This window comes from Eubalaena glacialis, chromosome 3 (genome assembly GCF_028564815.1).
Source record: "Eubalaena glacialis isolate mEubGla1 chromosome 3, mEubGla1.1.hap2.+ XY, whole genome shotgun sequence".
Taxonomy (NCBI): Eukaryota; Metazoa; Chordata; class Mammalia; order Artiodactyla; family Balaenidae; genus Eubalaena; species Eubalaena glacialis.
The window spans coordinates 21,612,758-21,637,934 of record NC_083718.1 but is presented as its reverse complement, the minus strand read 5'-3'; the positions used below and the strand labels follow the sequence as shown (position 1 = coordinate 21,637,934).

The following is a 25,177-nucleotide window of genomic DNA, read 5'->3' as shown; positions in this document are numbered from 1 at the left end:
TGTGAGCTCTAGAATTCTGGTACTAGAATGTATGGGTTCAAATCCCAGTGCTGGATCTTCATAGTTATAAACTTAGGGTACCTAAGGGAGGTATCTTAACTTCTCAAAGCTTTAGCTGCTTTATCTGGAAAATGAGGATACTAGAAGTCACTATCACATAAGTTGTTTTAAAGTTCAAATGATACAATGCCTTTAGCATAGAGATTGGCACATTATAAACACTCAATAAATGTTACCCTAAAAAAAAGACACTATTAATAGGTGGCGATAAATTTGAAAATACAGCTCTTCGAGCACACTGTTAAGTAGGGACACTCCTACTGAGCTGTAGGGCACAAAACTATGGAGTCCCATTGGCTTTCATGAAGATATCATTTCAATCATGACCAATGCATTACACAGAAGCTTTGTAAGGGTTAACATTAATATTACAGACTATAAAGGAATCATCAGGCAACAGCCATCTAGAAATGCATGAACACTGAAGCTGGCACAGATGTGAATCTGAATGTTATTCAACCTCTGAGTTTCATTTTTCTTATCTTAAAATGAAGATAATACCACTTATCTGACAAAGTTGCTAGAATAATAGAGAATCATTCATGTGACATGCTTAGCACAGTGTCCAGCACATTATAAGCAACCAATAAATGATACTAAGATAACAACTATGATGATGACAGGCACTTTTCTTCTCTTATAATCAGATAACAAGAGAAGAAATGGAATGAGACTGTTCTATTTCTTTAAAAAAAAAATACCTGGACTGTTTCTTTTTTAAAAAAAAAAAAGTCAGAACCACTACCCATTATTACTTGGAATGCAGTTCTTTCTGAGAGCAGGCTGAAATATATACAATATCTCATTCTTATCCTTCCACAAAGTCAATTTGAATGGATAAGTGAATGAATGAATCAATGAATAAATTAAGTAAATAAATAAATCACTGAAATGACTTCATCGATTACTGATTAATTCATACTGATTAATTCATTAATTAATACTGAGACTGCTGAAATATAGCCACTTCGGTGACATACTATGGTTGCTACCCATAACTAGAAACTCCTCACCAAGCCACAGCTGATGGAGCAGTAGTGGCATAAAGTAGAGACGGTATTAGAAGAGTTTCAGCTTTGTTCTGCAATGTTCTAACTCTCTCTTATTATAAGAAAGAGAATTATTACTAGGATTTATATATAATATACAGTGGAATAAAAAGATATTAGCTTTAAGTGAAAAAAGCCAGTCACAAAAGGTCTCATATTGTATGATTCCATTTATATGAAATGTCCAGAACAGGCAAACCCATAAAGACAGAAAGTAGACTAGTGCTTGTCTGGTGGTGAGGTGGGGAAGGAAGGGCAAGGAGCAGGATGAGGTATGACTGCTAGTGTATATGGGGTTTCTTCTGGGAGTGTTACATTTTTTCCAAAATTAGGTGTGATGGTTGCACAACCAAATGTGAATAAACAAAAAACCACTGAACTGTATGATCATGTTTTCTGACTTTTCTTTTTCAGGAATGTCAGTAGTTAAAGCTGCAGGACTTGGTTCTGTAAAAAGTTTTTTTTAAAAAAATAAGCTGGCAATATGACACACTATTACAAAACTTCCTAAAAAAAGAAATTGTATCACCATCACCAAAAAGTAGTATCTACCCCTTAAAGTAATAAATCAATAATGCCTAGGTTTATCTCAAAATCATGATCTCTCATTTCAGTGATATGATTAATGAGTTACACACTTTGAAAATGAAATTTCTGCTAAGATGAGGACTGAATGACTCAAAGAAATCATATCCAAACTTATTACCTACTAAGAAAAAAAGAGTCCACATAAGAATGTATGTTCTACACGCTTGGGATAGCTTTTACTTGTGGCTGTACTGCACACTAAGATAATGGAGACCCTTCTGCAGTGGACACTATGGTTCACTGCTCAGGTCTTGTGCCTAAAGACTCCATCCCCCAGTTGCCAAGAATGTTAGCTACTGTTGGCTCACAGCCGAGAGTCACGCCAGGAATTGCCCTCACCCAAAGCCCCCATCACTAGGGGGAGGTAGAGTACTATTAGCCCCTGGCAGGTGGTAGTACAGTTGTTAAAACTTTCACAACTAGCGATCTGGGGTGAGACACCAGTAAAAGGGGAATGCACTGATGGATATCACATCTCAGGCTTTGAGAAGTTAGGGGAAAGCAGTAATTATAAGAACTATGCAATCAGATCAGGCTCTTGTTGGGGGCTACTGGTGCAATGGGCAATTGACTGATTAATCACCAATGGAAGATACAGTACAAAAGTCAAAGGACCTCCTTGGCAGCATATAAAGAGCCTCTCATCTCCAACAACAACAACAAAACAAAACAAAAACAAAAACTGAAAGCTTGGGCCCAGGACTGAACACAAGGGTAGCTGAGCTCCAGGGTGAATTTTCAATCCCCTCAAATCAGCTACACCAAGGTCAGGGTTCTGATTAGGAAGGCATGGAACCCTAAGACTTAGCATGAGGACACCCGGGTGATGCGCTTGAAAATCTTGAATCTCCAGATTTCCAGGAACTATCTGATCCTGAGGAATTAGCACTTCCCCTTGCCTGAAGATGATGCAGAGGTTTCTACCTTACAAGACAACCTATGTCCTCCAGGATCAACCTCCACTTCCCCTCCGGGCCTCTAGACCAATCACACATAACCATGCTTGGGAAGGGCTGAATGTGCTGAGGAAGAAAGGGACTACGTGCGGAAGGAGCTGCAGGACTGACTTGGCCAACATGTACCCTCAGCAGCTGGAAAAGCACATGTAGGGCTGGATCCTGAAGACGCTGGATCAAGGGAGATGGAATATAAAGCTGGATAAAGGAGAGCTATCTAGGTATCCTCCCATGATACAGGATTTAACACCTTGACAATGACCCTGGAAATGATACCACCCCACAGCTAAGATGGCTCTTAAAAGCTTGGAATAAGTGAAGGTCTACAGTAAGTGACGGAAAAATGCCAGAACTACTGCGGCAGACAGTAAAGTGAAGCAATGAAAGGTTCAGAGAAGCCGGGACCCCAGAGAGCATATACCAGGTATGGCTGAAAAAGCTGCCTGCCAACCATACTCCACAGGAGGGTCCAGAGGTCATTACATTCCCCAAAGCGGTAAGGAATGCACTGCTGAGAAGGGCACCAGTACTGCTCAGCTCAGTGGTAGCTGTCCTCGTTAGGCCAGTCTGACCAGAGGAAATACTGTTAGAGAGCAGGGTTCCCTGAGGTACAAAGACCTGGCCCCATGCCTGGATTGGGGATATCTCTGAAGGTTGATCCAGGTCCAGAGCTCCGCACAGAACTGAAGTCTTAGCTGCAACTGCACTACGAGTCAGCTTCTCCCTCTGCCCAGTCCTGCTTCACAACCCTTCACTTCCCTACTGGTGTTGCTGCCAAGAGAATCACCTCAAAAACCTCCGGCATGCAAAACTCTGCCTCAAATCTCTATTCCCTGGAGAACCAGACCTAAAACAACCTTAAACATCTCCCAATGCTGGATGAAATAGAACAAACATTCCCTTAAATACATAGAAGGAAATTAAGTACTGAGAGGCCAAAACTTAGACAGGAACTGAAAACCGGAGCAGTAAGCATGAATTGATTGCGGTTATGTTCGTTTCTATAACCAAGAGGCTTGAATTTTAACACCTAACAAGCAGCTGGAGATGAGGCCTTAACCTTGAGAGACAGAGAGTTAAAATAAAACCCCTCATAAAACCAAGATCCCCAGCAAAGAAGTTTAACTATCTTGGCCAGGGTTCTAGACAGACAAAAAATAAGTCTACACTGAGAACTTGAACTGTGGGCCAGCCTTTACAGAGGTTTGAAGTTCAAATTCATACTACCTGCATAGTTCAAGAAATCCGAGGCTTAGAAACTTATAAAAAGACTGACTGCAGGCCAGTAATACCCCTGGATACCTAGCAAAAACAAATATAAAACTACTCTGGACCTACAGAATTCCCAAAAATAAAGCCTCACTAAAGATGAGCTTATAATCCAAAGCTCATGAAGAAATAACCCACCATGAGGGAAACAGAAGACACAAAAAACAACAGAATTAGACAATAAAAGCTTCAGTTAATAGTATAGATAGCACTTATAAAGTATGCTTAAAATTATTTAAAAACATAAAAGACATTATAAAACATATCAAAAAGGCCAGACAGATTTTGGGGGGAACACAGAGTTTTATAAGCACTGAAATAAAAAGAAAATATACATTGGGTTAAACTGCAGATTAGACACAGCTTAAGAAATCATTAATTTAAAAAAGAAAAAGCTTAGAAAATTACTCTGAGTGCAGATGGAAAATGAAAAAATGGCATTAAGAAATACAGAGCATAGGATAGAAGATCCAGTAACATCTTACAGCAAATCAAGAAGAGCATAGAATGAAAAGCAATATTTGAAGAAATAATAGGTGAGGATTTTCCAGAAATGATGGAAGGCATTAATCATCAGATTTAGGAACCTCCAACATAACATATCCCACTAAGACACATTATGAAGAAACTATAAAAAAACCAAAGACAAAGAGAATATCTCAAAAGCAATCAAAAAACACTGTCTCAAGATGAAGAAACTAAATGGTATACTGCAAACTAAAATTAAACACAGTAAGACATTAAGAAGGCTCTATGCTGATATTACTGTCATTCAATAAGCACATCTGGAAAAAAGAAAGGGAGATAGGATGACACAGCATGTGAAAGAAGGAACCACAGAACACTTCTTCCCCTCAGGAAGACAGACAGCTTGTCAAGCAGTAAAAATACAATTCTTTTTCTTCTCAGGCTTCATTAAGATGAGAGAAGGGAGGTAAAGAAAACTGAAAGAAGGAGGGAGGGAGGGAGATGAAAAGTTTCCTTTCTTTAGAAGAGACTATCAAAAGGTAGAATAAAAAAGTCTCTAAAGACAGAAGAATTATTGGGAGAAGAATTTGTATGAAACAAATTCTCAAGAAAAGCCTCTAGGATGAAGACAAAATGGTTTATTCATGGGTAAGACTAGTGAAATTTGAAAAATTATGGGAAATTAATTTATAAAAAGCATAATGATATAAAATATAAAAATGATTATATAGTGATCAAAGCAGAGAGATTAAGACTAAACACAGTAATGGATATTGTGGTTGCCTTCCCAATGACCATGGCCCCTACTTTGCTTTGGTAGTACTACTCCTGCCTCACACAACCTGTATGTTTGGAGGGAATACAACCACCCTCACTCTAGCAATAAGGCATAAGACTCAGGTGCAAGGTGTTCAGTGTAATATCCCCCACTTCACCCCGATGTCTGGAGATGTTTTCTGGGAACTTCTGGGAAAGAACACCTCTCCTCCTCTGTATGATGTGGTATGAAATATGATGCCTAGAACTGCTGCAGCCATTTTGCAACCATGACGAAAGCCAACCTAAAAACAAAATCAGCATGAAGATTAGAGCAGAGCTGAGAGAACTACAAAGAAACAGAGCCAGAGTCTTGATCAAATAGCACCTGAAGACTGACCTATCTCTAAACTCTCCGGTTAAGTAAATGAAATAAATCCCCTTTGTTTTAGCTAGTTAGGTTTTCTGTTATTTGCAACTAGAAACATTATCTGATATATAGGATATAGGGTTAAAGCACTATTTGATTTATCACTAAAATTTCCACTGATTTAGACTCAATACAAGTTTTAGACTAGAAATTTAAGATGTCATACAGAAATGGCTTAGAAAAAAAAATAAGAATATGCTTGACATGGGAGATTTTTAGTAGTCGCAAGAATGTAATTTGCAGGAGCCAGAAAAACTGAGCATTCCAAACACCAGAGGCCCTGCATGTGCTAACACAATTGTGTAGAAAAGGGTAAAGATGCTGGAGACAGAGAGAAAACAAGACATTCTTAAATGAGGTTTGCCTCTGAAGAAATCCAGAGAGCATCAAACTACTTCCTCTTACCAGTCTTTTTGTTTTCATGCTATTTTATTTAAACTTTGTTTACTATTTAAAAAAACTGAAAGATTTCTGGTTAAAAGATAATACATACATTTATCTCCATTCGCTCCCAAAACTCCACTAAAAAGACAGTAAAGGAAAAAACGTTTAAGTATTAAATACTAAGGATAAAAACAGGAGGAAATTAAAGACAAAAGAAATTAATAAAATTTTGGAAGATGGAAAGCAAAGGGGTGAATATTTTCTGACTTATTAGCAGAACAGATAAAGTTGAAACCTAACTATCTGTAGTTAAGAGAAGGATGTCAACAAGAAAATAATTCACAATAAAGAATCTAGAAAGGCATAGAATGGAGCAGTTATGAGTGGGGCTAAAATCAGGAGGATGACAGAAAGTTCGCATAAGGAACAGCTAGACACTCCTTTCCAATTCTCCAACTAACTCTCACTCTGGCAAGAGAAAAGCACTTACTCTCTGGTAAAAACTGAATCTGACAGACTTGACTTAGGGACTAAAGGCACTGAGTGTGAGGATAAGATACTGTACTGAAAACAAGGAGAGTAAATACAAGTTTACATACTAAGCAGTGAGATCAACCCCTACTCCCCAGCTCTCTTCTCCTACTCAACTGCCATAAACTGATGGCCAGCCTTTTACTGCCTACGGAGAAGACAAGGATTCCTCCTTGGGAAGAAAAATCAGTCCAAGAGAAAAGATTGTTAGTTTTAAGAGTCAGAGATGTCTCAATAAAATGAATCTGGTCTTCAACTAACAGCCCTAGAGTGAAACCCACGCACACAGAGTTTCCACTAAGATTTTCAGCATTAATTAAACATTTGAGGAACAACTGAGAAATGATTCTATCATGAAAAAAAAGAAACCAAATCAGATAGAAAAACAAAGAAAATTATACAGTACACAAAGAAACCGTTTTTTAAAATCTAAAATTCAGTGAGATGAGATGAAATTGTATCCATAAAACAAGAACAGGGGATTACCTAAAGAAAAACTCAGAAAACAAGAAAAAGCTTTTGAAAATTTTAAATGAGAGCAGAAACTTAAAATATATATATAATAGTAAGACTGAAAATAAAGCTGAGGAAATCTCCCAGACACTAGAAAATTAGATCAAAATCCAGGAGATCCAATATTAGACTATAGAAATTCTAGAAGACAGAAAAAGGAGCAGAAGATATTATCAAAGATATAATAAAAGAAAATTTCCCATAAATTCCAAGAAAAATAAGTTATGGGGAAAAGTGAATGTAATCATAATAATCACTTTGTGGCTCAGCTATGAATGATACATAATTATAATAATGAAGACAGTGACTAACCAAAAATTGTACTAACTATTATGGGAGAAGAAAGTTGAGGGGGAGAGGGAAAGAACTGATGGGGGGGTGGGTATAAAAGAGCTAAATCTTCATTTGCCTTATTAAAAAGCCAAAATAGAGTGACTAAAATTGAAAAATTAAGAAATGAGATCATAAGTAACATTGAAAAATATGGAAGTAAATACCAGAAGAAACTGCTAAAAGAGAATTAAAAATAGTTGCCTCTGGGGATAACAACCCAAGGTTGAGAAGGAGTTAGCCAAGGATCAATGTTTTTCATTACACATTTTACCTCATTACTTGAGTCTTTAACATTAATTAAACTTACAAACTAACCTTCGTAAGAGACAACATTTTATAACATTAAGTAACATAAAAGAATGGCAATATTTTAATATTAAATATTTTAATCTCTCCATTCATTTTTACATTCTTTTATATCTTAATTAAATTGTAAATTTTTCTCATACAGGTCCTCTTGCCCATTTCTTATTATTTCATTCTAGATAAAGTATATTTTTGGTTACTATTATGAATGACACCATAAAAATTTTGTTCTCTAACTGGTTGTTGCTAGTTATTTTATATCTTTTTAATTGAAAGAACCCTTGTTTTTAATTTTCTTAAACCCACTGATAATAGAAATCATTTTCATGATCTTTATATTTAGCATTGTGCCTCACCACAACAGGTAGAACATAAATATTTAACAAACAATAGAAAACACTGATAGAGCACTTACTATGTGTCACACACTAAACTAGGAATATAATCTCTAGTCTTCACAGCTCTTTAAGGTAGTGTTTAGGCAGACTGTAACAAACTGTTAACAGCTGTAACAAAGGAAAACAAAAATACAAGGTTTTAAATAAGATAGAAGTTTATTTCTCTCTCACATAACAGTTCGAAGGTAAGTGAGCAATCTAGGGCAGGTAAACAGCTCTGCTCCAGGGAACCCAGACTAGCTAGTCGGTTGTGCCATCTTCAACAACTGGCGTCCATCCCTGGATCCAAGGCTTCTGCTTCAATTCTTGTCATTTCCCAAAGAGGACATCCAGGGCAAATGACCTTCTCTTTAAGAAGATGACCCAAAAAGTTGTCCACATCTCTTCCTTTAACATCCTAATGTCCCAAACTTAGTCACAGGGCCCCTTTTAGGTGCATCTAGCTGAGAAATGCAGCTGTAGTTGGGTGGTCATGGCTGGCTAAAACTTGGGGTGGAACTGGGGATTCCATTTCTCAAAATAAGAAAAAAAAAAAAAAAGAATGGCTCTTAGGGCATAGTTGGCAGTCTTTGTCACAGGTATGTATTATAATCTCTACTTTATAAACGTAGAAACTGAAAATCAGAACTATTTGCCTAAGGCCACATAGCTAAAAATAATTAAGCCAGGATTCAACTCCATCTTGATCCTATACTATTTCCACTAAATCATGTTAAATAACAAAAGGAATGCATATATATTGTAAAATTTCTCGCTAAATGTGACAGAACTGGATTGGCTCTAACCAAATAGTCCTGGGTGTCCAGCAGTAGCAGCCTCTCCACCCACACTGGTATCAGCCTTTCCACCTCTGAGGGGGTTAACCCCACTCTGCATAATGAAACAGTAATGGTCTCCCCAGAGGGAGCTGCCATGTAAGACAATGCTGACTCACCTCCACCACCCCTCTTTTCTTCTAGATTTATAACTAGACTCAAGTCCCAGCAGGTCCCTAAAGGTGAGGTACGAAGTGTGACCCATGAGGAGGTGTGCTACATGCACTCCGAAATAACTATTTGGGTTTTCTAATGTATGCAAGCAGAAACCCACGGAACATGTCTGGGAATGGATATTTAAGGGTGTGGGAGAACAGTACAAGGAACATAAAGTTGAATCAGGCTGAATTTCTTGATATGGGCTCACTAAGCAAAGATTCTGCATCTAATGTTGCAGCTGGGGGCATTAGAAAGGGCTCTAATAGTTTGGTTGGTTGGCTGAAACGTCAAAAGATGGCCCACCATGAGCAAATTTAAAATACCTGACCCCTGGGTCCCCTTTGATTTAATGCACAAGGGATTCAAAGGCTTAGGAAACTGGAATGTTAGAGTGAATTGTCAAATAAGACCTACTCACCCACCATGGGAGGGTCCAGAAGACACACCTTTCACCAATACTCTGAGAAATAAATTTGTGAGAGGAGCCCCAGCATCCTTGAAGAGCTTTCTGATTACTCTTCTCTGTAAGCCAGACCTTACACTGGGAACTGCAACCATTCAACCAGAAAACCTAAATGTAATGGGAGTAATTGGGTCCCAGGGTGGCAGGGGCCAAGTGGCAGCACTCAGCTGCCAAAGGCAAGGTGGGCATAGTTACCGTAATGACAAGAGTCAAAGCAGCGATTAGAACAGTATGATTCATACAGACCTACGGTGTTGGCTAATCATGGTATTGCTAGAAGTGAAATAGACAGAAAGCTTACCAACTTCTTACTTGATCTGAATAAGCAAAAAAGTCTAGGTCAAAAGAACAAAATTCTAACTCAAATCATAAAAACAGAGAGTCATGGCCCCTCAATCAATTCCTAGACTTGAGCCAGTTTACAGACCCAGAACCCCTTAAATGAAAGGGAGTCTGGTTCCCTTGAGAAAGGACCCCAGTACACTACAAAAATGTATACTGTTAATCGTTCTCCCAGCCCTCCCAAAGGGACCTACAGCCTTTTACCAGGGTAACTATGGACGGGGGAAAAGAAAACAATGAGACCTTTCAGGGACTAATGGACACTGAACTGACACTGATTCCGGAAGACCCAAAACTACGGCCCTCCAGCAACAGTAAAGGCTTATGGAGGACAGGTTACCAATGGAGTTTTAGCTCAGGTCCATCTCACAGTGGGCCTAGTGGGTCCCCAAACCCATCCTGTGGGTTCCCCAGTTCTAGAATGCGTAATTGCAATACACATACTTAGCAGATGGCAGAATTCCCACATTGGCTCCTCCGTGACCTGTGGAGTGAAGGTTATCTTGTTGGGAAAGGCTGAGTGGAAGCCATTAAAGCTGCCTCTACCTAGGAAAATAGTGGATCAAAAGCAATACCACATCCCTGGTGGGACTGCAGAGATCAGGCCAACATCAAGGACCTGAAAGATGCAGGGGTTGTGGATTCCCACCACTCCCTATTCAACTCTCCTATCTGGCCTGTGCAGAAGACAGATGGATCTTGGAGAATGATGGATTATGGTAAGTTTAACCAAGCGGTGACTCCAATTGCAGTGGCTGTACTAGATGTGGTTTCATTGCTTGAGTAAGTTAATACATCCCCTGGTACATGATATGCAGCTATTGATCCGGCAAATGCCTTTTTCTCCAGACTGTCCGTAAGGCCCACCAGAAGCAGTTTGCTTTCAGCTGGTAAGACCAGTGATACATCTCCACTGTCTTACCTCAAGGGTATATCAACTCTCCAGGTCATAGTTTACATCACAGGGATCTTAACTGTCTTTCCCTTCCACAGTATATTACACTGGTCCATTACACTGATGACCTGACACTGGCTGGACTAGTGAGAGAGAAGCAGCAACTACTCTAGACTAATTGGTCAGACATTTGCATATCAGAAGGCAAGAAATAAATCCGACTAAAATACAGGGGGCGCCTTCTACCTCAGTGAAATTTCTAGGGGCCAGTGGTGTGAGGCATGTCAAGATATTCCTCCTGAGGTGAAAGATAGGTTACAACATCTGGCCCCTCCCACAACCAAGAAAGAGGCACAACGTTTAGGGGGCCAGTGTGGATTCTGGAGGCACCACAGTCCTCACTGGCGTGTGTTACTCCTGCCCATTTACCAAGCGGCTGGAACAGCTGCTGGTTTGAGGGGGCGCCCAGAACAAGAGAAGGTTTACAACAGGTTTAGGCTGCTGTGCAAACTGCTCTGCCACTTGGGCCAAAATGATCCAGCAGATCCCATGGTGCCTGAAGGGTCATTGGCAGGTAGGGATGCTGTGTGAGCCTTTGCAGGTCCCCACAGTGAATCACGGAACAGGCCTTTAGGATTCTGAAGCAAGACCCTACATCATCTTCAGATAACCATTCTCCCTTTACAAGACAATTTTTGGCCGCTACTGGGCCTTAGTAGAAACCAAATGCTTGACCATGGGCTACCAAGTTACCAAGAGACCTCAGCTGCCCATCATGAACTGAGTGTTATCTGACCCATCAAGCCCTAAAGTTGGGCGTGCACAGCAACACACCATTGTCAAGGTAAGTAGAGATACACAAGGTAAGTAGAGATTCTAGACTTCTGACTTCCATTCCAGTGCTCTTTTCACTATCTTATTCTATCCTCCAGTGAAAGTAAGGTTTGTCCTGTCACAATTACAATCATTCCCAGACGTTAAACGGTTTAAACGATAATTTTTTCTTTCAAGTGATAATAAAGCTCTAGTCCCAAGTAAATCCTAAAGTTTGGTCACACATTACTACTTCTCTACATTTACTGAGAATTCATCAAGCAATGTTATCTTACCAACATAAAGCTAAAGAAGGAAACCTTCACAGTCACAGTAGTTTCTCTGTACGAATATTTCTAAACTCTAGTGTGCTCACTTACGTCATTAGAATAGAAGAATTTAAGCCTGATTTTTTTTTCCCAGTTGTGTTTACCTTCATGGTCACTAAAAGTTCCCAGTACCAAGTTTGTGCTCAGAGAATGAAACACCATATTCCTTCTATCTGAAGAGTCAAAATTATTCATACTTAACTACAAGCTCTATTTGCTGTATTTGATACTTTTTGCTACTATCCTAAATACAAAATAGAAATCCATAATGCCTGCTGAATTAAGCTAAATTTCTAAATAGATGCCAAAGTTACCTAAAAGAAGTATAAAATTTACCACTGCACACCATTTCTTTCAAGTTTATCTTCTTCTCTCCCCAGTAACAAAGTCTGCGCTGAGATGTTTCCAAATGTACCTGACGTTTTGTTTTTAAACAAAATATATTTTAAATAGTTTGGGAAAAAAAAATTTTTAATATTTGCAAGGCAACAACTTACTTACTTTGTCCATATCATCTAGCACAGTAGTGATCATTAGGGTTGGAAAATCAACTGTATTACCAAAGATGGGCAGGGGGTGGGGGGAGTAGATGACAACTCCAGTACAGAGAGAAGGTGATATAACTGGTATATCTTATAGCCTGACTCCAATTTAGTTGGAGAGGACTATTAGTTATCTTTGTCAGGGATACAAATATAACCCAAGTAAAATTAAAGAATAAATGACCCTTTCAAAATTTGAAATTATCTTTTTTTCAATGAAGCTGCTTATGACAGCTAATATATACCTTTTGAGTTACTGAAAATAATTCAACACAACTAATATGGTGTCTTGCTCTCTCAGAAATCTAGGAAAGAACACAGTATATATTTAATCAAAAAATAAATACTGAAACTCCCAAGAGTGACACTCATATGAGTTAGCGCTCATATTATATTAATGGAATGTACTGCCAAATGATATACAAATAGTTAGACATTATCAAAAAATACTACCCGTCACTAACTGAATCCCTGCTGTGCACCTGGCACTGTATTTGGCACTTTAAATATTTCTCCACCCCAACAATTTTGCAAGGTATTTTTCTATTTTATAGCTGATAAAAGATTCAAAAGAAATTGACTAACTTGCCAAATATCACATAGCTCACATGTAACAGAGCCAGGATATGAGTCAATAGTTCACTTTTAGGAAAACTAACCTGAAGGATATATTTAGCTTACTAAAAAGAGTCATAGCAGCATGTTTTTAAAAATATAAAGTCTTAACTATCAGTATACAAACACTGTATACATACATAAAAATACAAAGAGGGTAGCATTCTGAAAGCATGCAGCCTGGATGACATATCAGATGTGTAAGCAAAGTCTGCACTACGTGGCTGTCACAGAATGTCTCCACAGTAAGGCCTTGTGTACCCCATTATAATCTAGATTATCTTTCCTGGACCCAGACCAAACTCCTTTCCTGGATTCTCCACTGAAGTGCTAAGCCTGTCTGTGTCTGCCTAGCTTTTACCCTAATATTTTTCTTTTCAATATGTGTGTCCTCCAGATTCCCATCTACTATCTTGCTCCTTTTTATCTGAGGCAGACAGAGAACCTGTTGTTAACTTCCAACCTCTTTACTTTAGGGATTAGCCCACAAAGAGTTAGCTTATCTATCCAGCCATAGAATAGGGTGCTATGCTCTGTTATCATTTTTTCCTAAGATGGAGAAGGAATAATCAAACTTCTGAGGAAATAGGGAAACAGAAAAAAAAATGGTAAAAGTTCTTACACTTAGAAATAGAGAACATGAGATAAGCAAAACTGTATAAAAATGCTGGGTACACAGTGCTGCAACAAACAAGGTCCTGCCCTCACAGAGCTCACAACTTCAAGACCTGTGCCTTAGCATTGTGGGTACGTGTGACACACTGCCTGCCTCCAAAGACTCCCAATCTACCAATGACATTTCACATTTCAATAGCTCTTTAGAACTTTATAAAATCCTCTCTTAGCATCTTAAGTTTCATTGCAACAACCTGAAATAGAAATAACTATCCTTCCCTTTATTAAAGAGAAAATAGATTAAGAAAAACAACATGTTTTGCACAGAGTGACACAAATAGTAAGAGGAGGAGCCAAGAATCAAGCCCAAGTCCTCTGGCTCCAATTCTACTTCACTAAGTGTCTCTGAGGAGAAGTCTGGTTTCTGTCACGTGAATTTAGACCCCAATTCATAACATGAAATGAATGTCTCATACCCCAACATCATATCATAGTTTCACACGGTCATGGCAAAGCAGTGGTCTTATGAGGAAAGCGGTCAGAAACCAAAGGGACACAAATTCTAAAGACTGAGGCACAGCAGCAGGCCTGAGCCTTTCCTACTCCCTTCTCCTCAGGCCAAACCCCGGTTACCACTCTCCGTTACAAGTCTCGCCGCGCAGTTTGAATACGTAACTAAACTGTCCAACAACAGTGTTAGAGATCAAAAAGTATGACCATTATTATGGTCATAATAAGCAAGGTACAAGCGGGTAGTTGTCGGCTATCCAAACGTTAAATACTGTGAACCCAAGATCAGAGCCCATGAAGTGTCCCTGAACAAAAAAGGAGATAGTCTGGAAGGACCTACCTAATACCCACACTTTTGCCACTCTAATATCTGCTGCTGTGAGATTGTACTTGTGACTTATCTCAGCTATCCATACCACTTCATTAAAGGTCTATTCTCAAAGACAGGGATCTATTCCACTCTCAGTCTGTATTGGGCTGTGGAAGCTATGATTCTGGCTGTCCAGCACGCTTTCCAAACTCACTTTTATGAATAAGAAAACAACAGCAATGACAAAACAAATAGACATCAATCCACCTTGTCTTTGTGAAAATTATTCCCCACTACATGTGGTACGGGTAGGGTTGTCAAACACAGAGCCCTCGATGTTTCCATTCCATTCCTTGGATGGGTACAAGACTGTTTGGATTAACTGTGATTCCTCTGGGGTGCTTTTCAATTTTATCTTTAACTTATTTAAATTTAAACTTAAAATTTTAATCTAATTTATCTTGTATTTATTTTCACTTTAAGTTTAACTTAAAATTAATTCAACAGTATCCAAAAGAAAGCAAAATTATATAAAACAATCCTTCATTTAAAAAATCCTTAACTGAAAAACTGCTAAGTAAAATAATAAAATTTTTGTTAGTGATGAGAAGATAGTTTTCTATATATTTTATGATCAGTAACCAAAATGCAGGTTCTTTCTTATAAGAACTATTAAGACCTTAAACATTAGAAGATTTGATAAAATCAGTGACACAGTGATTTAGCAAATTTGTCATCACAAACCAACCAAGCCCTGTCAGAGCGGGTCCAGACACCTGTGCAAGATTAATAAGCCATCGAGGAGTAAATCAGGACTCAAACCTGGAAGTTTAGGCCCTCCAGGGTCTGGGCTCTTACCCATTACCCTATTCTGTTGGTTGGTTAATGAATGGATGATCAATCATCTCACAGTTTCACAAGATTTAGAGTTTCCTCAGGATGGTATTCGGTGTCCTACATGTCCCAGCTCCAATCTTATCTTCCCTACTCCCTGTGTCCCATACACTAAACATACCTGCAGTGTCCCACCTTCACCCCAGCTCCCTCTACTGGGTATTTCCTCCTCTACACCTACGTCTCTCCAAATCCTATCTTCAAATCCCAGCCCAGGTCATTATGTCCATAAAGTTTTCTCTAATCTCTTTGTCCTGTGATAATCCCCCTCTCATCTGTACTACAACACTTACATTCATCAAGTACAGCTGTGGGGTCTTTAAGGCTAAGGGAGAAGAAGTTATGGCTGTTTATAAATTCTATCCAGCAACAAACAGTCTATATGGGCATTTAGCATACATCTGTTAAATTTAAGATACATTTATTATCAAAAAAAAAACCACTGCCTCTGATATAATCTTCCCATTTTTTTACCTAACTTTAATTCACAATTCCATATATGTATGTGTGTATATAAATGACAAACTGTGTAATACTTAAAATAGAGTAGTAGCTTTTACCAGATAATAATGCTGAAATTCTCAATGTTGAAATAACCTAGGGAATTCCCTGGCAGTCCAGTGGTTAGGATTCTGCGCTTCCACTGCAGGGGGAATGGGTTCGATCCCTGGTCTGGGAACAAAGATCCCGCAAGCTGAGCAACTTGGACAAAAAAAAAAAAAAAGAAAGAAAGAAATGACCTAGTTTTTAAGGGAATAATCATCAGAGAAGCATTTCACTTTAGTACAATCAAAGGTCAGCGTATTAAAGATTCTATACAACTAGTATGTATACATATCCTGCAAGGGAAAGGACCCACGAACAATTTTAATACTAAACATATGTTGAAAACACTGCAGGTATCTAAATCCAAGAGGTTCATCAGTCACATGTCACCGCAACAACCTTGGCAGGTTCTTCACAAACTTAGATACCATTCTTTAGGGATTAGGTTCCTTCTCCATCAACCCTAAAACAAAAGGACAGGGAGCAGATCCAAATAAAATGCAGAGGTTGCAGTCTCACAGATGCTGACTTACTGTCATCTCTAAAAGACAGCCGCCAATTACCATATATGCTATTAGATTTATAAAAATGTAATGGCCTAATAGGCATAGAACAAAGCTAAATCTGCTAATGGCAGGGACCATGAGGGGAAGACCAACCAAAAAGTACTATAGAAATCTTTCCATTGAAACTTGCTTTAAAGAAAGCGGAAGAAAGGAAGAAAGGAAAGGAGGGAGGGAAATAAGTTCCAATATGCATACACAAATTGCACAATCTTCCTTTCATGGCAATGGCCCAAAAAATAAAAAATTAAATCTACTTGCAAAGAGTCCTTTGAAACAGCTGCTTGACTTCATGCTCAAGTTATGTGATCTGTAAGACTTGAAGATAGTCAAGTCAGTGATAAACACCAAATCACATGGCCCACTTGAGGAAAAGGCACAGAAATATGTCTGGAGTTTATACTGGCTGTGCAAATGAATGTACTTAGTCATTACTCAACATCACCACTCACAAAGCAAGCAACTGTTTCCCTTTGAATGCTCATCTTTTCTATTAGCACTAACAAAGTCACTGCCAAAAACACTAAATTAACACCGCCCACTACAGAAATAATAACTTAAACATTAACCTTAACCCATTAAAAAAAAATGGGTTAAGCATCTTTTCAATTAAAATATTATTTTTACAGTGTTTATCTAGTGAGCAAAGGAAAACACATACACCTTAAATAGATAATCATATCACAAGTTTATACGAAAGACAAGAATATAGAAAACACTGCTCTAAAGTTATTTTCTACTTCTAGATGTCCTCCTAATATTTATTGCTAAATAAGGAGAACAAGTAAAAAATAGTACAGGCACTATTTTTCACAATGCATGATTTTCTCACTTGAAAATCAATTAAAATACACATGAGAAAAACTTCTCTTGTATAAATATTTTATAAAAAAGGAAAAACTATTTTTGAGCCTAAAATGTATAAAGAGAACTGATAAAGTATGGTTATCATCTCTTTGAAGATTACTGAGGCCCTTGAAGAAGTCCACAGAACAAACTCTGCAAAATTCCAATACAAAAAAGTTTTTACATGTTCATTGTAATTTCAGACTAATGTTATAAATCTTCTTAGAGTATTTGCTCCTACCTGAGCTTTACAAGTGGCAATCCATGCTCGTATCAAGTAATCCTTAGTTCATGTTTATCTCAGAATAAGATGCAAAAGAAAACAATACTTAATGTCCCATTAAAAGATTTGTTTTCAGATTTTTTTTTTCTTCCTCCAGAGGACAATCAATATAAGCCTCCAGTAAAGGGAGTTTTTTAAAGTTTTTTGGAAAGTGATTTGGTGGAAACTATTTGGTCTTGTAGGAGAGGAACCCCTACAAGTTCTCAGCTAGGTCGCCATAACAAAAGATAGATTAACAAGAAAAAAGCATACAAATTTACTTAATATAAATTTTATGTGACACAGCAAACTTCATAAGGAAATAAAGACCAAAGAAATGGTTAAGTCTGAGCGTTTTTATACTAGGTTTGATGAAGAGTAGAGAGTCATGGAAAAATATGATAGGACAAAGAGGAGTATGAGCTAAGAGTAGTAAACAGGGGGAAACTTAGCAAGGCCAGTTTGTTCAAATTCTTCTCAATGTCCATCCATCTTTAGATATAAGGATGCTCCTTTTCCTTTGGGCATAGGTAAGGCATCGCTCACATGAAGGTCTTATGGCATGCTTCAGGGTCAGAAAGTCCTGCACCTGCCATTTCTCAAATTCCTTCACCTGAAATTAGTCAACATGCCAAGGTGCCATATTTTGGGGTAGCATGTCCTAAACCCTGTCATTCTCCATATGAAACTTCCCCAAGAAGTTTCATAGTCCAGTAACTGAGTTGGCAGAATGTCCCATAACCCACTGAATCAACCTCAGTCCTGGAAATTGGTCAGTCCATTCAAACAGTTGTGTCTCATTTCAGGAGGTGGTGGTATAGGTAGGAGTATATGGTGTGAGTAATCAAACATTTAATAAGGGGCATTTCTATGGAAACAAAAAAAAAACACAAAGGTTGATGGTTAGAACAAACATAAACTCAGTTTTTGAGTCCAGAGGGCAGTCAGTTAAGACTTCTAGATGTTGGGCTTAAAGCATCTTTAGGTGATACAGTGAGGACAGGCAGTAGCAATCTGATGGATTTTCCTGGCTTGCAGTTTAAAATGTCTCTGGTGAGGTCATCAGGTGTTCCATGAACTTTCTGAGTGGCCCACACAGCAACAGGCATGAAGGCTGCCCATATATGATCTGTTGTAGTGATTTCTCTGAAGTTTAAATCAAGTCAGCCAGCCTCAGCTTCCGGGCTTCAGGAAAGGACAGTTTTAGTTCTCAATGATTCCAAGTCAGAAGGGTGGGAGAAAAACTGGAAATGTTAATTTAGAGAGTTGTAGCCAAATACTGGAAGAAAGTAGAAGAATTCAGGATCCAGTCACATTAACAGGTAGATAAAACCTTAAAGACAATGAACAGGACTAGAACTTAAGACCCATAAGGGTGTGCTATAGCTTCCTATTGAAACATTATTTTTCTCTCTATAGTCACCCCCATTTCTAGCAAAGATAATAAATGACTAATTTGTTTGCAAAAGAAGCCTAGTCTTGTTCAATTTGGCCTGATATTTACATAAGTGCAGCAAGAATAGTGATTGACCATATAGACCTTTTTTAAGTTTGCTTGGCTGGATCTTTAAATAAGGAAACTCAAATTAGACTTTTAAAAGCCTCTCAAGGCCGGGTACCCAAGCCAGAAACTTGCCACCAGACTTTGCCTTCAATACATATAGACTTGGCTGAATGTCTCTCTTCCTGAGTTCCCAAAATATTTTAAGGTACTTGAGTCTCCCTGGAAGTGACCTTCCTCACTTACCTATAATGCTGAGTACCCTGTAAACCAGGTACCAGGCCAGGTTTTTTTTTGGTTTTTGGTTTTTTTTCCAAGAGGGTTTATAAGCATTAGCTCCATAAAGACCACCTTAGTTCCTTATATCTGTCTGGTCATATATAATTTTATATATCATTCTCCAATATAACATTCCAGTTAAAGCCTCGGTAATACAACCAGTGTTTTTATTATGTCCTATTAAAAGGAAAACATATTCTTATTGGACTTACACATATAACTATAATGCCATGAAAATAAAAGTATTCAATAAGAGTTTCTGAATTCTGGAAGGATCAGGTAGGGAGAAAAGTAATCATTTCATCTTTGTTCACAAAGGTATACTGTACCAAATTGCTGTAACTTATAGATAGCTTAAGAGAAAAGAGAAAAACAAAACATTAAAGAACCAGCAATGTTTCAAACAAAAGTCATTTAAAAAATTACAATTATTCCCATCAATTCATTCAATCTGATGTAATTAATACTTGTTCTGTTTGATCCTGAGTTAGCAGTTTTATGAATCCATGAAGTTCTTCATTACTTCAGAAAATTCTTACTCAGTCCATTGGCCTGGTCTCAAAGTTATTCAAGTGATGGCATCATGGAGTTGTCTCACTTGTAGCTGACTGTAAACACTTTCAGGGAAGAATCAGGAGTAAAACACACCTGTCTGTGAATGACAAAAGACTTTGAAATGGCTATGGTTAAAGATCTGATGAGAGGTCATTATAATGTAATTGACAAGGAAATTTGTTTATTTCAGTGACATACAATGTTTTAACACAATAACCAGAATTTTTACTGATAACATAATGCTGAACATATGAATATCAAGTACTGACCAATTTCTACGTACTTCATACCATTTCTGAAATACTTATATTAATAACATGTCCCCATACAAATAAAACCTAAAGAAGATTTATCATCACTTTGACAATGCTTCCCATGCAGTTTAATATGTCAAATAAACCTAATTAGTTTAACATTTCTCTTTTACAAGGTGGGAGACAAATCTTTTGAGATTTTCTGAGGACACTTTGGGAAACCCCGAAGTTAGTTTAAGTAAAAAAAGACTTTATTTAGAATTTGATTTAGGGAAGTTTGTCAAAAATGTCAAAAGGTTTGAGCAGTTGATTAAACAGGATCACAGATGATTATAAAATAATACTTAATTACCTACTTAACCAAAGTGACAAAAAATCTTAAAAGCAGATACAGAAGATTATACAGGTGTTTACAAACCCTTAGCTTGTTTAATCTTAAGTAATCAAAGATCTGATAAAGACAACTGTGAAGTACAGGAAATCATTCTGATAAGACACAAAATTTGGTTCTGCAAACAGACTACTTGAAAGATAAAGAAAAACCTTTTTACAATTTCTTAATAAGAGAAACCAATAATCCAAGAAAACTTTGGCATTCTAGTTACACACAGTATACTTTTGATATCAAGGCTCATCTTTTTTTTTTTAACTTATAAATAAATCTATTCAATCTTAGAAGCTTGACCACACATAAAATTCCTTTTCCTCAAACCTTTTACATCCCCCCCTTTTTTCTATATACACTGTTTTTGTCCCACGCTTTTCCTTTCTCATTGTGGAACAGCCAGTCGTTCTATTCTAGGATAAAATTACTTTCTTTTTCCCTTAACAAAAACACATTCTTCATACTGTGTATACTTTTCCTTATCAGAAACACATCCTATTTTCCTTGTATACTTTGGATACAGAGGTTTTTTTTTCCTTTGTCCTCATTATTCCTAGTAGTTTCACTGACATAATTGATAAGAATTCTTAATCCTTAGTAACCCTAATTTTCAGTGAAAACTAGAAAGCATGCAATTGTGAATGCCTACTACATACTAACATTCTGTCGTACCTTCGCAAATTTATAAATACACCATTTCACAATTTCTAGAGGCATATGATTCCTCTTAGTATAGCTTTTTGGTGTGGCACAGAACATGTTTGCTAACAGAACCAAATATCTTTGGTCTCTACAAAATTTAGGAAGCCAAAAGAAGATAAGTTTTGTTCAGCAAATTAATGTTTCAGTATTTTATCTTATTTGGAAATGATCTAGATAGTCAATGAATATCTATCATTCTAACATAACTTGGTATATTTCAAGTTACCAGAAAGATTTTGGAAATTATTTTTAAGTAGACATATTATAAAATATAATTATTGTTGAAAAGTTCACTTATAAACTTTTATCCTACTTACATTAATTCACTTATTCTTAACAATTATGCCTGACTTACTCATGAAAATTTCATGAGACATTAAACAAAGCTAGCCATCATTTTAGGTTATTTTTCTTGTTGACAAATCAGGCAAGTATAAAAAATATCACAAATGCAAAGAATCTAAAAAGTTAAACATGATTCTCCCCACCTGGTTAGTTTGTTTGTTTGTTTGTTTTTGTTTTTTCTTTTTTACTGTTGTGCTTGACATACATCAAGCAATTTATTTTTATTACACATTTTGTTCTTAGGTTGGACTTATAGTTGCATAATCTTAAATATCTATTAGAGATAATATAAGCTTGTTTGACTAGTAAGCCTAGGTAGAAAAAAAAATGGCGCATCTGCATTATATTTAATGATGACAACTCTGAAGGCACACCTGTTTTTATTTTACCAAGAATATTAAAACTAGCTTTATTTACCAAAGTTTAGCCCAGATAATGTGAACTTAAAAAAAGTTTCGGTTAATTTCTATATTCCAGAGAATTTTAGGAATACTTAATTTATATAAATGCTCATTTATCTCCAAGCCAATTTGAACAGAACTTCTTTAAGGGATTTTATAAATTAATTTGGTAATACCTTCCAGAGATAGAAAAACAGCACATATACGTAACATGCATACACAGACATACACATACATACAGATAAATGCAAACAAAGATTTTATAGCTTTCATTCTAAAATTTTAGCCATGTGTCAGTAAAACACAGTATTACAAAATCACTGGATTTTATCCACTTTATTTATATCTTTATCTGAATTGTGTTTCTGGCAAATGGGACCAGTTGAGGTAACTTACTCAATATGAGGCTAATGCTTTTTACCAATATTTGTGGAGAAGACTTTTCAAATTTTCACTTTCCTTGATATATATACTCTTATGGAGGCTGTGAACTACATTTTAGGCAAGTGACTGAGGAGACCTCTAGCAGCTGCCTGGATGTCTCTAAAGCTCTTCTGAGTACATAAAATACTCCATCCAATTAGCCTTCTTCCTTTTCAACCTCAGATAGCTATTTTGGGGGGACCCTGGGTCCCCTGAGAGCAGGAGCCTAGAGTTCAAGTAACTGAGGTGCTGGAGTGGAAAAGGTGTGGCAGAGATGAAGAGGGTGGAAGAGACAGGGGCTTGAAGAGGGACCTATCAAAGGAGTCAAGGAAATTGAATGGAAGGTCAAGGGTGGCAAAAGGAGGAAATAGGAGCATAAGCAATGGAAGAAAGAGGTCTTAGAGGAGCCAGTTTGAGATCTTAAGTCTCCCAAAGAAGCCAATGAAGTTCCAAATTATCCTCAGCAAAATTATGCCAAATAGAAGTGAAGGAGACAGAGTTGCTGGAACATATAGTCAGCAAGAGTTCCAGAAGGGAGTTTTAGTCAATTTAGAAGTTCCCATGGGAGGAGCAGGACCAAAGAAGAAGAACAGAGAGGACTTTAAAAAACAAACTAACCAAAAAAACTCCTATAAAGTGCTGAATATCAGCTTCCAATTATGCCAACTTCTGACCATAGAGCTCTTGGAAAAAATACATCCTTTCAAATATCTTATCATCAGGTTTCAACACAAGGCAAACAGTAAATATTCGCAAGTTTGTTGTTTTTTTTTTTAAACCAAAGGTATGCTTATTTCAAGTGACTCAAAACTATTAAGCCTTTTAGGACTTAAAACCAATGAGCCTTTTATGGCTCAATCATGGACACAAGAGGCTTCCCCAAAGAGGGTACAGAAGATACAGCCCTCCCAAGATCCAGAGCCACTCCCAAAGATAGCAGAAAGAAAGAAAGACTTAAGACAACCCCCTACCCAACCAGAGACCTGGCAGTGGTGGGTGGGACGTTAGCCACAAATGGGGTGCAACCCACATTTCTGTCCAGCCATATTCTAGGTGCCTCCAATCTGACAGCTGACCACCCACACATACAGGTTTAATAACTTGAATGCCCCAGCAGGCGGAAAGCCAAGTCAAGTTCTCAGGACACACAAGGGGACAAGGAAGAGAACAACAGCTGTCCCTGGGAGGGAAAGGATTAATAATCAATAGCTACCAGAAACCAAATTCACAAGAGTCAAACTTCAAAGAGCTAATTTTTACAACTGTTTTTCTCCTGCTAATCTGAATTTGGAAAAGAATGGACAAAAGAATTTTTACCTTCCTCTCTTGACTGAGCACTATAGACAGAGACCTGGGAGAGCTGACTTTGGTAAGAATTCTTATATTTCATTGACTTTTGTCAGTTTTCCCAAGATCCCAAATGCAGCTTCCGGAGCGAGTGGGGAGTCCCAGCCATCCCTTCATGGTCACCAGAAACTGTAGGGGAGGAAAAATACCTTTTCCCTCCACCCTTCTAAGTTCTCAGCTGGGTCTCTGTAACAAAAGACAGATTAACAAAAGAAAAGCATACAAATTGATTTAATATAAGTTTTATGTGACACAGGACCCTTCATAAGGAAATAAAGACCAAAGAAATGGTTAAACCTGAGTCTTTTCATACCAAGTTTGATGAAGAGTAGAGTCATGGAAAAATATGATAGGACAAAAATGTGTATGAGCTAAGAGTAGTGAACTGGGGGAAATTTAGCAAGGACTGTTCATTCAGATTCCTCTGGCATTCCTCTGTCTTAGGAAATAAAGATGCTCTTTTCCTCAGTGTACTGGGAGGACACCTCATACATTGAGGTGTCTTATGACCTGCTTAGGGGAAGGTCAGGACCTGTACCTGCCATTTCTCAAATTCCTTCAGCTTAAAATATTCAATAGGTCAAGGTGCCATATTTTGGGGTAACATGTCCTGAACTCCATCATTCTCCTTCAAACAGTTTATTTCTTATGCTCGCAATGAAAGAATTTTGCCAGTTACTAGGAATGGGCACAGTAGACTAAAATAAATCAAAAATCCTCTCCCTACCTCCCAGGGCCAATGCAAAACACTCCAATCAAGCACAGTGACAATATGAACTTCTATTTCTGGCAACCCGATGGGTGGAGATCACCTAAAAATGCTACATTAAATATTTTAAAATTCTTTTTAAAATGTATGGCAGCGCTAGCTATAAATAAAGTAAAAGGAATGCTCCCAGGGCAGGAATGATAAGAAAGCACAAATCTAGAGAGGTGAGTTAGTTCTGAAGCCAGCATGCCCTAGGGGCATCTGCATAATCCTGGTGGTAAGAACTTGATTGGGGTGAGAAGGGAAGCCATATGAAATACAGTAACAGGAGGCAAAACTAAGGGCCTATGCAAGGTAAAGAGCCAGAGCAGAGGCCCTCCCACACAAAGCCCCATGGGGTGGGGAAGGGGGGAGGCAGGGAGGGGGGATGGCTAAAAACCAATTCATTTTACAGGTGATACGCATGAAGGAATGGGCAAATGATCAGAAGGAAAAAAGAAACGATAAATGCATATAGGTAAATCTAAACACTGTTATTCTCTTATTTCTGGGGTTAAAAGATCAAGTCCTGGAACTATAACATCTAATAAAAATAGTTTATATCAGAAGGAGGTTGATCTTATTGTTCAGGAAGAGGGTAAAGATACTATTTACGTTTAGACTTTGTTAAGTATACATATTAATATTTCTTAGGGTAACCACTAAGAGAAAAGAAA

The 25,177-nt window shown here is 37.7% G+C and overlaps 1 protein-coding gene and 1 pseudogene across 8 annotated transcripts in view; one reads left to right on the top strand and one right to left on the bottom strand.

Moving 5' to 3' along the window:
* DISP1 (dispatched RND transporter family member 1) overlaps nt 1–25,177 on the bottom strand; it is a 215,638-nt gene that overhangs the window by 162,372 nt on the left and 28,089 nt on the right. The gene's annotated exons all lie outside the window — the stretch shown is intronic.
* LOC133086917 (uncharacterized) overlaps nt 9,136–25,177 on the top strand; it is a 44,204-nt pseudogene continuing 28,162 nt past the window's right edge.